This window comes from Zalophus californianus, chromosome 13, assembly GCF_009762305.2.
Source record: "Zalophus californianus isolate mZalCal1 chromosome 13, mZalCal1.pri.v2, whole genome shotgun sequence".
Taxonomy (NCBI): Eukaryota; Metazoa; Chordata; class Mammalia; order Carnivora; family Otariidae; genus Zalophus; species Zalophus californianus.
In genome coordinates, this window is record NC_045607.1 from 42,466,809 (window position 1) to 42,482,128 (window position 15,320).

General features: G+C 37.7%; 1 protein-coding gene and 1 pseudogene across 3 annotated transcripts in view; one reads left to right on the forward strand and one right to left on the reverse strand.

Moving 5' to 3' along the window:
• The window catches only part of LINGO2 (leucine rich repeat and Ig domain containing 2), a 1,255,110-nt gene that overhangs the window by 1,077,106 nt on the left and 162,684 nt on the right, over positions 1-15,320 (forward strand). The window lies entirely within an intron of this gene.
• Positions 10,568-15,320, reverse strand: part of LOC113934131 — a 38,404-nt pseudogene continuing 33,651 nt past the window's right edge.

A 15,320-nucleotide genomic window follows, 5' to 3' on the forward strand; every position in this document is an offset into this window, starting at 1 on the left:
ACTTAATAGCTATTTTTCTACTAATTTAAAATGTCATTTTTATACAGATCAAATTCCCATATATATTTGGATTTTTTGGAGTCTTCTCTTCAGTTCCACTGATCAGCCCATTCTTTGACCAGTTCCATAATCTATTAATAAAAATAGATCTTATCTTTGGTAGAGTTAATTAACCTTCATTAAACTTAAGATTTATCTGTTTATTATTGTATATTCTTCTAAATCAATTCTAAAATTTTGTTGGTATTTTTATGGGAGGGCAGCATTTCATTTTTAGATTAATGTAAGAAACATATCTTTACAACATTGAATCATCTAGTCCAAGAACAAAAAATGTTTTTCCATTCATTTGTGCATTAGTTTATAATTTCTACAACCTCTGCATTTCTTAAGTTCATTTTCAAGAATTTTTATGGTCTTATTGCCATGGTAAGTAGGGCTGTTTTCATTAAATTCTCTTACATGTCATTAGTGACAATATGAAAAAATCTCTAAGTTCTATTAAAATCGAATTTATTTTATTGTCCTGGATTTTCTAGTTATATTAATAGGAATTTCAAATAATTACAGTATTTTCTTTATTTGGTCATAATAATACTATTGTCTAACTATATTAACATATCCAGAGAAATATTAAATATCAGTGGTGATAAAAGAAATGTTTAAGTTCTCTTGATTTTTATTTTCAATGCTTCTAGAATGTTACTATTAAGTCTAAACATTGTGTTGACCTTTGGTATTTTATATAGATATTTAGCATATATGTAGCTGTATGTGTGTCTGTATAAATAAAAATTCATATTCAGTTAATTATATAATTTATTAAAGATTTTTATGAGGAAAAGTTGAATTTCATCAAATGCCTCTTAAGCATCTGTTGAAGAGATTATATGGTCTGTCTCCATGGATCTATTCCGGTAGTCAGTTACAGGTATCGATATCCTAATACTGAAATACCATTGCTTTTCAAGAATAACTCAAACTCGGTCATAATGAATTATTCTGAGAAAATAGTGCTGAATTTTATTTAGGGATTTTTTTTCCATTGAATATAGTAAGCGAGATTAGTGTATAGTTTTCTCATTTGAGTGCATTGGCTTTCTCAGGATCGGGTCTAAGTGTAACTCTGGCTTTGTAAAATAAATATAAATCTTCCTTTATTGTTTTCTCAAATACCTTAAATATCATAAGAATGATGTGCTCCTCGTAAAGATAAAGCAATTTGATGTTGTAACTAAGTCTGGCACTATTTCAGAAAGTAGCTCTTTGATGACATTCTTAATATTCTCCAAGATTATTGACCTGTTTAGGATTTTTATCACTTCTTATGTTAATTTTGGTAGTTTGTTTTCCTAGAAAAATCAATCATTTTATTTAGGCTTTGAAACATTTAATTTCCTCTATAGCTATGATTCTTTCCCCTTTATCAAACCATGATCAGTATTTGTACTTTCTTAGTCTTGGCTAGATCCAGCTAGCTAGTGGCTATTTATTTTATTAGTTTCGTTTAAAGTACAAACTATAGGTTTTTAGAAGGAATTTGCTAGAGAGTAGTATGATCCTCTTGGCTACTGCAGCCTCACCAAAAGGATATCTGTCATGAGTGAACTTCTTCAGAATTTCAGACACCCCTCCCCACCCCCACCTTCTTACCAGTTCTTCTGTCTATTTGATGTCTAGTCTTCTTTCAGTTAGGCCCTAACCTGACAGGTCTGGGGGTGAATAAAATATAAGCATAGAAAAGAAAGAAATCCCCAGGAATATGTTAGATTTGTACACACACGACTTTCCTGAAAATTAAATATCCCTGTCATTTGGTGGGAATGACCTAATTTCTCTTTTCTGGAAATCTTACTAAGTGTGTGACCTTGCACAAATCACTTAACCTCCTTATACCAGTTTCCTCATCTGTAAATTGGAGATACTAATAGTTTGTATCTCCTAAGGTAATTATGAGGATCAAGTGAATTGGAGGGAGTTAGTATTGTTGAAGTGCTTAGAAGAGTGCCTAGTGGATCTCAGCATAGAGTGAGCACTATTGATGTCTCCATTTCAGAGAACGTTGAGATCACTGTGAATGGTAGTAGGGTAGGATGATGATATAGAAATTGTTGGCTCATCCCCTTTCCAATTCTGACACCTCCTAAAAGCGGAAGATAGCAACCACTCCACTGACTATCCAGGCAATATAAGACTGACTGGTTGCTCTTGACCTGTAGGCGGTTACATCTGAAGAGGGCAGATGGTGGTAGAGTTGGTAGTTCATAACCCAGGAGGGTTATACGGTCCTGTTTTAATTGGAGCCATACAGAGGGCTGAGTGAGAAAAGAATTTCTCTCAAGATGCTATTTTAAAAAAGTGGAACTTTATTTAAATCAGTTCTGACAGTGGCGTACAAATTTGTCCCTTCCCATCTGTTTGCTCAACAAAGACATGGAGATCAGGACTAACCTTAGCACAGAGCAAATCGGCCACAGGGCCTCAGGTCCAGATAATCTGGGACAGAGAAAGCCTTATTGCAAAGAATTCTGATCAAGGAACCTTGGGGTACTGAGCCTGGGAGAAAATAGAGTCATTTCTGCCACTTTTGCTGAAGCTATTTATGAATAAAGGAAAGAAACAGAAGAACTTCTTAAAATTAAATGGTACATAAAATGTTTAAAGAATGCTTAAAAATGGGAACTTGTAGACCCTCTGTTCAAATTGCATATTTCGTGAGGCAAGAGAAATTCTGTGGGGAAAGAGGAAGAAAGAAAATTAACACATGGTATGCTCAGATATAGAGTAAATGTTTTCCAAGTGTTCACAACAATAGGTCAGAGGCAGATCCCAGGACTGAAATAGAGTACAGACATCCAGTCCTGACTCTAATTATGAATCCAAATCCATTCCTTAGAGATAATGTGATAGTCTTGGGAAAGCATTTTGATATTCTTAAACTGTATAAACATATTACTGTTCTATAGGCTACTTCATACTCTGCAGCATTAGAGAATTGCTTAAAATACCCTATGTATGCAAATCTATGGTACCTCATAGTCTGAACTATAAGTTAACTAATATATTAAAAACACTCCATGGTTACCACTGAGAGATCACTGCATTTCCCCCCACCACCTATCCTTGCCTTCCTCCTCACCCAGTCTGAATATCTTCAGCTTCTAGTAAACATTGGTGATTTCTCCCCTCCCTTTCTTTTTGAAACTACATTAAGAGTGGAGCATTTCTTTCTACAGCCTGATAATCCTGGTTCAGAGAATAGTGTAACAATACAATGACAGACTAGAGAGAGGAGGACAGGAGGTGCTGGATTGTTCTCCTTGGATGGTCTCCTTCATGACCTGACAGCTCCCCGTCCTCCCTCCTACTTCTGTTCCTTGCTGAGTTCATTTATTTCAGATGGCTGTATGTCTGGACATTGAAATCTCACCTTTCAAAGGTTTCTATTGGAAAATACCCTTTCCACTGGACAAAATTGGCTGTAGGAGTCCATCTGGTTTAACTGCTTCAACTCAAGGCCACACTGATAATCCATTTGACATTCTCATTGTATTTCCTCAGTCATCAAATGCTTAATCATACACTGTGTTGTATAAACTTCAATTTATCTTATTCATGTTTGCCAAACCAGACTGAGATCTCTCTGTGAGCAGGGGTTTCATCTTTTGTTGTTGTTTTCTGGTAATAACTACCTCCCTTTAACCCACTCCCATCCTCCAGGACTTAGCAGAGGCCTAAATATAGTCAGTAGACTTTAGATTATTCTTGGGAAATTGAACTGAATATACACCCGGCAGATAAAGTCTACCTCTTATTATCTTAATTTCCTCCACAAATGAAATGGACTCTGAAAAAATTTACATATTGGACTCTTATTCGCACAATTATAGAGGTCATTATGCTAAATCCTGGAACCAGAAGAATCTCAACAGTGCTTTTTAAAACTTCCTATTCTCAGACTCCTCCCCTGGAAGTTTCTGTTTCAGGGATTGGTACAGAGTTTGGCAATTTGTATCTTGAGCAAGCATCCCAGGGGATTCTGGCTTGAGCCACTTTAGAGAAACACTGAACTAGGCAAGATAAGCCTACATCTGGGAAATCTTGAAAAATTATTTTTCTCATTTAAAATCACCATTTACCTTCAAGCTCAAAAGAAATAGCACGTTTCTTCTTCTTTTTTTTTTTTTTAAGATTTTATTTGAGAGCGAGAGAACACAAGCAAGGGGGAGGGGCAGAGGGAGAGGGATAAGTAGGCTCCCTGCTGAGCAGGGAGCCCAATGCAGGGCTCAATCCCAGGACCCTGGGATCATGCATGACCTGAGCTGGAGGCAGATGCTTAACTGACTGAGCCAAACTGGCACCCCTGAAATAGCAGATATTTCTATAACACAAGACCATTTATGCAATTATTGAAGGACCTAAAAGATCAGTTAAAGAATGTTGTAAACCAACTTATCGGTCTTTCTATCTATCATTCTCCATCCATTGATCTGACTGCCTACCTACTCACATACCTGCTCATCTATTTATCTACAATCCTATATATCTACTGTGAATCTTGTTAATTTAAGGCATTCCCACACTAATAGTTCATCCTTTCTAAATTTAGTATATGCTATGGCAAGAAGTCACAACCAAAATTTTTAGAGACTAATTTGACACAAAAGATTTAAGGATTAAATCTTAGGTCATCTGTTTTTCCTTATGATTGAAATATCTCTGGGAGATCTGAGTTCTTTCCCTTTCTTAGGAGTAATTTAATCTAATAGGTGGTTCTTTTCATTAGGAAAATTTATTTGCTATTGATGGTAAAGCCTCATTTTCTCATTTTTATCACCAGGCTATTTGTTTTTTTTCTCTGTTAAATACCTCCTCTTTTCCTTTGTTTATCTGTTATGTATAAAACTCAACCAAAAACTTTTTTCTTCACTGTCATCACTCAGTCCATACTGAAAATATTGAGCAGTTTGATTCACTAGTTCATATTTCCTTAACTATTTTAAGCCTATTTGCTCATTGGCCGGTTCATTCCATATTTTACTGCTAAGATCCTCTGCTACTTGAAACGGAAGAGATAGGATTTTATTAGTCTTCCATACAAAAGGGATTATCCACTTTAAGATGTGAAAGTCAAAATAGCACTTAACCTTTTACCATCTAAAGTATTTGGCTGGCTCTTCATTTTCCAGTCATTAGAGTCTATATTTGGCTTACCAGTTTTGCTTTCTTTGACTCCTTAGGACTTAGAATTTGGATTGCTTTAAATATTCCATTAAGACCCAACACCGAGGGGCGCCTGGGTGGCTCAGTTGGTTAAGCGACTGCCTTCGGCTCAGGTCATGATCCTGGAGTCCCGGGATCGAGTCCCGCATCGGGCTCCCTGCTCGGCAGGGAGTCTGCTTCTCCCTCTGACCCTATCCCCTCTGATGTGCTCTCTCTCTCTCATTCTCTCTCTCTCAAATAAATAAATAAAATCTTTAAAAAAAAAAAAAAAAAAAAAAAGACCCAACACCGAAGGATCTGAGATGACAATTTGGGGATTTTTCCCCAAATTCACTGCTTGTTGTCATTATAGAACATGAAGGTGATTTCTGAGCAAGACTCACTTCCTACTTAATTAGGGCCTCCCACAACTGGGATTTGGACAAAGAGTTCATCGAGAGTCTTACTCTTAGCTTTGCAGCTGCAGCAATTCAACTTTTGCCAGCGCATCTAGAATGCTCAAATTGAAAGATACAGGAATAGATTTTTAGTACCAAAGCTCCATGTGAACCAGCTAGAAAGGTATTAATCCATAATGAGACTTGAGACTTCAAGTAGAACCATAATGCTTACATCTTCCATTCAGCACACTCACTCAAGTTAGGAAAACCAAAGTGGAAAAGCAAAAAGTAGTCGTTTATTTGGTGAGCTGGGAAACAAATCTATGGAATTGTTGGTGATCTCAAGAGCTAGTATCGCCAGTCTATCAAGTGGAATCATGAACATTTGGGATATTTCTATCAATTAAGTAAAAATCCTTAGGATGGGAGGATCATAGAAGCTTCTCCTTATGGCAGTGCTAGCCATCGATGAAGTCGAGATTCTAGCTGCTGTTTTATTAGCCTAATCGTTCTTCAGATACGTAAATACTATTGACACACTGTTTTCTTTGACATAAACCATCTTGGCTACCATTTCCTGAGTCAGATCCTTTGCTGAATGTATGAAATTAACATGTTAGGTTATTTAATACTTGAATCATGAACGAAAAATCCTATGTGACCTTTGGAGAAAGGTGGGGTTGAAAGGTTAAGTAAGTCACCCAATGCTACACAGGTTGTAGCTCAAATTATCAACACTTGTCACTAAATTTCTTTTTCTATTTAAAATACTTACAGGAAACACTACATATATTTGATATCATGTGTTGGCCTTGCTGTTTTAACTTGGAGAGGGTAAACTTCTTAGGGAATTCTGGAAACACCTTATCAGCCATAGACGTTAATAAAGCATGGCTTTAAGCTTTTAATTTCCACAGTGGGAGAAAGTAAATCCCAGTCTCAAAAGAAAAAACTGGTCTTCATGGTATATGCAAGAAAAGGAAGAAAGTTGTGCACAAAATAACTTTCTGTTAGTAACTCATCCATAAAATTCTTCTTTGTGTCATGGCAACCTACAAATGTGCTGAAGTGTATTTTTTTCCTTATAATTTTCCAATAAGATTTCTACCTGGTTAACAATTGTAGCTAAAAATGTGCTTAACCGTGAAATACCATTGCATGTATAGACAAATATGTGGAGATGGGACTGTATTTCATGGTGTAATCAAGTCTGCAGAAGCTAGTAATACAAATCAATACAAAATGATTCTGGGATCACTTGAAGTGTTATATAATGAAGTATTATAGTCTTCAGTGAACACTTCTTTTTATGTGGGGTTTTCCTAAGCATTGTAGGAGACTGATCTTCTCTAGCTCCTGGCTCCTCAATGCCACTAGCATCCTCCAACCTTGGACAACCAGTGTCCCTACACCACATTGACAAATACCCCTCCTATGGTTAACCTTTCTGCCCCTAGTAGACAACCACTGGAAGGAAGTAGAGTTGGTCAAGGGTACATTTTTAAAAACTCTAAAGTGAAGGCTAGGTCCATAACTCAAATATTAGTTAACAAGGGTCTCCTCTCTTTTCCATTTCCAGCGAATACCATGACCGAAATAACTTCACCTTTCTGTAATCAGCTAACAAAAATGTCGTTTTTCCATCCAGGTTGAATAATTGAAGCAATTTTCTGTTTTAGGATACTCAACCAAATTTTTTAATTTGAGCATTATGAGCTTGGACTCAAAATAATTCGGTGTTTCTGGTATGAACTCTGATTTATATTTTTAATGATTAGTTACTTTAGTAAGTACATGATAAAATAAAGAAATGAGCAAAGAGTACTTTGAATTTATTTAAGAAAATAATCTTGATTTTTTTTTTTCCACCATGTGTGAAATCCTTTAATAGGCATTAGAGATACAGACATGAGTAAGAATCACTCTGTTTTTGTGGAGCCTACAACTTAGTATGGAAGGCAGACTATTAACCAAATAATTACCAGACAATTTGCTAGGTAATACAGAAAATATATGTACAAAATGCTATGGCAAAATTCAGGGAGTGGCAATAACTGTCTATGGGGTTAAAGAACACTTCCAAAGAAGATATTAATTTGAGCAAGGTTTTTAAGGTATGAGTAGAAGTTTGCCAGGTGGAAAATAGCTTGCAGTGAGAGAAAACTGTATGGGCAAAAACACAAAAATAGCAGTAGTCCAGTGAGGATGGAATAGAAAAAAAATGGCAAACAATGAGACTTCAGTGATCTGTGTGGATTCAAGGGAATATGATAAGTATGGCTTCTCTCCTTGGATAAACATGAAGTCTGAGGAATTTAAGGTGACAGTGACGAGTGATACAGTTCGCAAATCCTAAATCACTCTATCATACCATTAACATATCTCGTAGACTCAGTGAAGACCTCTGAGTTTGTGGTACAGATTTAACTTTCTGTTTTTGTGAAGTCAAAAGGGAACAATGTTTTTGATTGCCCCTGGTCAGATTGTCCTGGCCTCCCTAGTCTCAGTGTCTACAGAGAACATTAAAGAGCTTTTCACATTAACCCAGAATTTTTATTTATTCATTTCTGTCTTGTGAAGTAGGCTAGTTAAGTCCACCTTTTTAGGTCTTTAAGATTTAGATTTTCTTAGATGCAACAATAAGATTTTGTTTTGCTTAAAGAACCACAGTTACCTTGGAATTGTATATATCTGCATGAGCATAAGTCTCATATAAAAGTAACTTTTACTTGAAAGACCTCTCAAGAAATTTAAGGAAAGTGTTGGTAAAGTGAATTGAATGGCCTATAAATCTTTTTAATAATTGCAGGACCAAATGTTACCCAAGGGCATTAATGAGTGAGTTCAGTGGTCCTTTGGGATGACTCAGAATGACTCAATTTGACCTTTTCCCCCAAAAAACAAAAGTATAGATTTTTCTGTTTATACTTAGAGTGTTCATTGTATTTCCCTTTAAAAATGTTTTTATGATAACTTAATTTCCAATATGCTCATCTCAATGTATTTTATAAGCAATTTCTATAAATCTTTCTGGCAGTAAAATCTCTTTACACTTTAAATTAAATCTCACAGTAGGAAAAAATGAATTTAATGAAAAGAGCCAAATAAAGAATCTACACATTTCTATTGTTAACCATGGAAAATGCTCCACTTTCTGTCCTTTAATTAAAAATCTACACTTCTCTTCTCAGTTTTGCTTTCTGCATTTGTATCCCAGTGAATATACAGTAATGTAGCTGATATACCAGTCCTATGTTGTAATTGGATGAAAAGGAAAAGATAATAAGCTTAGAAGGATATATTCCACTCAAATTCTTTACTTCATAGGCATGTGTACTTACCATGTGTGTATACACTATATAAATAAGGGTGTATGTGTCCTGTGTTTAAAACAGCTCCAGAAAGCTGTTGGAAGCTAAGATTTCTTTTGCCAGGAGCAAATTGCCAGTGCTAAGGTTAAGACTCTGGTGACTTTTTTAGTAATAACTGAGAGGCCAACATAGTCATTGCTAAGGTCCAGCCCCGGCATTGCTGAGTTGCACATGTGTGACTCTCATTCTGCAGTGGTAGATAATGATGCACTCAGCAAGGCTGCTCTAAGTTTTGTTTTTTGTTTTGTTTTTTTTTTTTTGATACTTAACTAACCTGAAAAATAGCTTCAGGCATGATTGAACAGACCACTCCCTCCTACAAGCCAGGCCTTTTTAAGGGTCACTGATAGAAAAGGGATAAACTTTCAGTGAAATTGGCCATCAGGAGAGAAATAACCTATCCTTTTCTTGGACAAATAACAGTGCTTACATATTGGGGATGGGGCAATAGCTTTCTCACCTTCCTTGTCCCTGAATTTTTCATTTGTGAAGTACAGGAAAAGATCTTGCCTTTGGAATGCCAGTCTTTGGCAGATGTATTGATTTATATTCATTGAAATGACCATGAATGAATTAGCTTATATAAATTCCTTAGGATTGATTGATAACACGTATTTTATATGCTTGTTAATATTAGCATCATTAACCTTTTATGTGATCTTACAAGAGGCTCAAGGACATGACTACCACTACAAAAGGAAGTGAAATAAAGTTTGTGATTATTTTAATGAGTCACTGAAAATGCCTGCTTTTCAAAGTAAGGCTATAATTCTTTAATCAAAGACTGGGGACAACGAAAGAAGATTACAGTATCTCACTACATCCCTTAAGTTGGATTCAAATATGGAAAATGGCCTCTTGGAAAAAAATGTATCAATTCTGCATTTGATAAGAGGAGCAGAATTTTAAAATTCTCAGCTGTCATTGATTGTATTGGAAAGGCATCTTTCTTTGCCTCTCCTATAAAATATATGTAACCAAGTACATTTTATAATCTTCAGCCATGTCTACTAATAGAGATAGGGATTTCTAACTTATTACAGATGCTATTGAAGTAAAGCAAAAGAAAAAGTCAGAGTTCAGGGAGAGATACTGAGTAGTGGTCTAGAATAAAATGATTAGATTGCCTTTGATCTTGGGAAAAAGGATAGAAGTCAAATGGTGAAGACCAAGGGTCTTGAGTCAGATGGGGCTGGGATCAGACATTGGTCACTGGTTACTTTGATTTTAGGTGTCAGAGTGATCTTGAGCAACCTTAACTTTACTGAGGCTTATTTTCTCTGCTATCAAATGAGGATGATATCTATCTTCCAGGGTTTTTATAAGGATAAACCGATAACATACATAAAGCACTTAGCAACAAAGAGTTGGGCACTCAGTAGCTGATAGTAGATAGGTATTTTAGAGGAATCTTATTTTTATTTCCCAAAAGTGAGTAACATATGAAATGAATAGAAACATACTCTCACATTGAGTTTCTTCTGCTGAGTTTGTCAAAGTAGCCAGTTTTGAGTGATTTTACTTTGCATAAATTTTCTAGAAACTCTGTTTCTTACCTCATGGAACTCAAGATACACCAGAGTATTTTTTTTTTTAAGTGAAGGAAAAAAAGTCAATTTTGTAAGACCAGTGAAGTCCATGAGCATAGGCCCATTGCTAAATTCCTTTTGCTTTAAAGTAATTTCATTGACCAGAAGCAATGCTATGTGGAGTATTACAGTGGTGGATAAGGCATTCTCTAATGATTACAGATGGTAATTTTGGTAGAAACATAGCATACAGGGAAGGCAAATCTGATCCAGAGTATCTATTCCAGTATGAACAAAACACTGACCCTTTCATGCTGGAAGTGGTAATTAACCTGCCACCAGGTAGCTGGATGATTACCCCCAGTAAATGGTGCTATCCTGGGGATTTACTGTTGGTCTCTGCTGCTAGAGGATTGAATACACAGCAGTGGCCTTAGCCAAATCAGCCTTTGTGAGTGGAAGGCCATGTTGCTGGGCCCACTGATAACCTGCATCCCTGTCACTGTGGCCTTTATGTCTATGAGCCCTCTGGGCAATGACAGTAATGGTTGGGGAAAGAGGCTGACTGGTATTAACTGAACAGGTCGTCTTACCTACTTGATTATTAAAATTGTTCTCTGCTGAGATCACCTTTTGGTAAACATGTGAGACACAAGTATCTTCATGTTTTGTGCCCATTTTTTGAGCGGTCTTTCCATATACCTTTCCCCCAAATTTTATTATCACCAGTTTTTCAACCATCAGGTCCCTTTCCAAACCCTGACCATCCAGCCAAACCATTGGCCACAGCCCATGAGTCAGTATATAATTGCTCATCTTGCCGTTTCTCCTCCCATGCAAAGTAAACAGCCAGGGCTCAGAGTTCTGCTCACTAGGAGGATTTCTCTTCACCAGTGTCTTTCAGGGATGTTCCAGAAAGGGCTATAGTGCTACAGCTGTTCACTTTGGGGTGATGCCTTTATATTCTGCAGAGTCATCTATAAACCAGGCCCAAATCTGTTCTTCTGTCAACCCATCTTAAACTTACCCTGAGGCCATAGGTACAGGCTAGTAGAAAGAAGGTAGTATATGGCAAGAGGGGGAATCATGGACATGGGGGTCACTTCTTCCTGTAACGTACTTGTGTCTTCAGGGTTTTCTTGGCCTAATCTTGTATAGCCCACTTCCATTTGATGGAACGTTGTTGTGGATGCCCAACCTTATGGGCTGGCGGGTTAGATAACACCCAGTTCATGATGGGCAGCTCAGGTTGCCTGGTAACCTAGTGGCCTACGGTTAAGCGATCAGTTTTTATTAAGGCCCAGTAACAGGCCAAGAGCTATTTCTCAAAAGGAGAGTAATTTTCTGCAGAGAATGTCAGGGCTTTGTTCTAAAATGCTAAGGGCCTGAACTGTGATTCACCTATAGGGACCTGTCAAAGACTCTAAACAGTATGCACATCTGCCATTAGCACTTTAAGGACCATTGGATCTGCTGGGTCATATGGGCCAAGTGACAGAGCAGCTTACACAGCAGCCCGGACCTGTTGTAGAGCTGCCTTTTATTCTAGGCCCTCTTAAAACTGGCAGTTTTTTGCATCACTTGCTAAATGGGCCAGAGTAAGACATCCAATGAGGGTCCAAAATCCAAATAGGCCTTCCAGGCATTGTATCGTGGTGGGTGGTGGTGGTGGTGGTGGTGGTGGTGGTGGTGGTGGAGGAGGAGGAGGAGGAGGAGGAGGAGGAAGAAGAGCCAGATGCAACAATTCTTCAGCTTCAAAGGGATATCTTGACACACCCCACACTACTGGATCCCTAGAAATTGTCAACTTATTTCTACCTTCTTTCTATGTTACTATTGATACTTTGTCTCTAGATCCAATCTGCATATCATCGACATAATGGACCAGTATGATACCTCATAGAAGGCATCCCTGTGAGCTAAATTATGACTTAAGCCTGAAGAGTTGATATATACGTGATGTAAGATAGTAAAGTTGTATTGCTGGCCTTGCCAACTGAAACCAAACTGCCTCTGGTGGGCCCTAACGAAGACAAAAGCATTTTCCAGATCAATAGCTATGTACCAGGCATTAGGTCATACATTAATTTGTTCAAACAGTGAAACCACCTCTGTTATAGCAGAGCTACAATTTTTTTATATAGAGCTGTAATTTCAATTACAACCCAGTTAAATTTATGATAATCCACTATCATTCTCAAAGATCCATCTGTCTTTTACACAAACCAAATAGAGTTGAATGGGGATGTGGTGGAAATCACCACCCCAGCATCCTTCAAATCCCTAATGATGTCACTGGTCTCTGAAACCCTTCTGGAAGTACAGTGTTGAATTTAGTTCACTATTTTTCTAGGTAGAGGTAATTCTAATGGCATTTCCCTGGCCTTTCCTACCACAATAGCCCTCATTCCACGGATCAGGGAACCAATGTGGGGATTCTGCCTGCTGCTAAGTATGTCTAGTCCAATTACACATTCTGGAACAGGAAAATAACCATAGAATAGGTGTGAGGACACACTGGGCCAACTGATAGGAACCTAAGCAAAAACACCATTGATCACCTAACCTCTATAAACCCCTATTCTAACCCTTGGACCACAGTGACAGGTTGGGTCACTGACAATTACTATTCAGAGACACTGTCCAGTAGTGCTCAAAAGGTCTGATTAGTTCCTTTTTCCCAGTGCACAGTTACCTTGGTAAAAGCTATAGGTCCCTTGGGAATGGCTAGGACAAAGATTGAAAGTACATATTTTGGGCAGTATAGTGGGGTCCTTGCCTGAGAGGACCCACTTTCTCTTTCATTCGAAGAGTTCTGTGTTTACAAACTGGCTCAGTTCTGGGAATTGGTTGAGGGGCTGTGACTCTGTTTCTATGATTTGGATTAGACTTGTATTCACTTGACCTGAAACTTTTCTGCCTATATGGATCAAGGGAGAATTGAATAGGCTTCCTACCTATTTTACTTCTAGAAATACCATGACCAATTAGCCAATACCTTAGGTCCAAATTGCTACTTGACTTTGATGTCCATTACAACAACTATATCTGCCTATATCTGTTTGGGGTGGTTGAGTGCTACCATTTGGCCTCTGCCTCCCAGGATCCAATTACTACCAGTGGATTTAAATTTTCCAAATCGGTGACTATAGTTTCCACTGTAAATGAGTTTTCACTATTATTACTTGGTCTACAGAAAATAGTGATCACAGAGCTCTTCAAAAATGCCAGGGCTCAAAGGATACAAACACAGTGATTCAAAGGGGTACATCCACCCCAATGTTTATAGCAGCAATGTCCACAATAGCCAAAATACGGAAAGAGCCCAGATGTCCTTCAACAGATGGATAAAAAAGATTACACACACACACACACACACACACACACACACACACACACACACACACAATGGAATATTGCTCAGCCATCAAAAAGAATGAAATCTTGCCATTTGCAACAACATGGATGGAACTAGAGGGTATTATGCTAAGTGAAATGAGTCAGTCAGAGAAAGACAAATATCATATGATTTCACTTATATGTGGAATTTAAGAAACAAACACAGGGGAAAGGAGAGAAAAATAAAGTAGGATGAAAATTGAGAGGGAGGCAAACCATAAGAGACTCTTAACTACAGAGAACAAACTGCGGGTTGATGGAGGGAGGTAGGTGAGGAGAAGGGATAATTGGTGATGGGCATTAAGGAGGGCATTTGATGTCATAAGCACTGGGTGTTATATGCAACTGACAAATCAATAAATTCTACCTAAAACTAATAAAAAAAATGCCAGGGATCTACTCAAAAATTTGTATCTCAAAGTAGTGGTGAGAAGTGTGTCTTCTGAGCCTTCCCACTGTGGATGAGTAACTCCTACATGATAAAGACCCTCTAACGTTCCATTCTCCTTAAACCTTTAAATTCCTTTCCCTACATTAAACCAAAGCAGTTCTGGCATTTCTAATTTACTCACTATGGGCCACCTTTTGGTCCACGTGTTAGCTAACCAACCAGTTTAAGAGCCCTTCCTAATGCCCTGAACTTCAACATAAAATGTAGAACCTCTGCTTAATGAACGCAAATCAATACATTAAGCTTGATCCAACTTCATGTTCCTTTCACCATTATCCCATAGTCTTAATATCCATTCTTGTGTATGTTCCCCAGATTTTAGTCTTAATTGGAAAACTCATTTCTTTTGGAGCATTAAGTACCTCCTCATAGGTCACACTACGTATGTCACCTTTAGAGACCTGATGAGACTTGAATCTAGTTATTAAGTCTAGAAGCAAAAATGGGTGGTTGATGCAGGTCCTGAGGGGAATGAACATTGTGTTGCATGGCAACTGCCTTAAGAAATGCCATTATGGTTCCTTGAGGCAATGCAGAGTTAATCCCATTAGATGGGAGTAGAGAGATTGCTACCACGGTTGAGGAGGCTACTTTTACTGGATGTGGGGAGGCTACTTCCACCTGGGGTGGGAAGTCCTCTTTGACAAGGAAGATTCACGAGGGGCTAAATGTCCCCAGATTCATTAGGGTCTTCCCACACACCGCTTCTAATTTACAGAATCCTATCTTTTCCAGTCAGTGCTTCATTTTAATAGTAGACACCCTGTAAGGCAGGAAGTTCAACTTGGCTTGTAATTCAGCCAGTTAGAAGATCCTGTTTTTAAACAATTTAAACCCTGTGGCTACAAGGAACATTGGTCTCCTTCAGGGCACAGTTTCAGGTCATTTATGCAATGCTTGAGCTGGGAGTTCCAATCCCTGAGCTCATTTTTTTTTTTTTTTTTACTACTTTGTCCAGTGATACTAG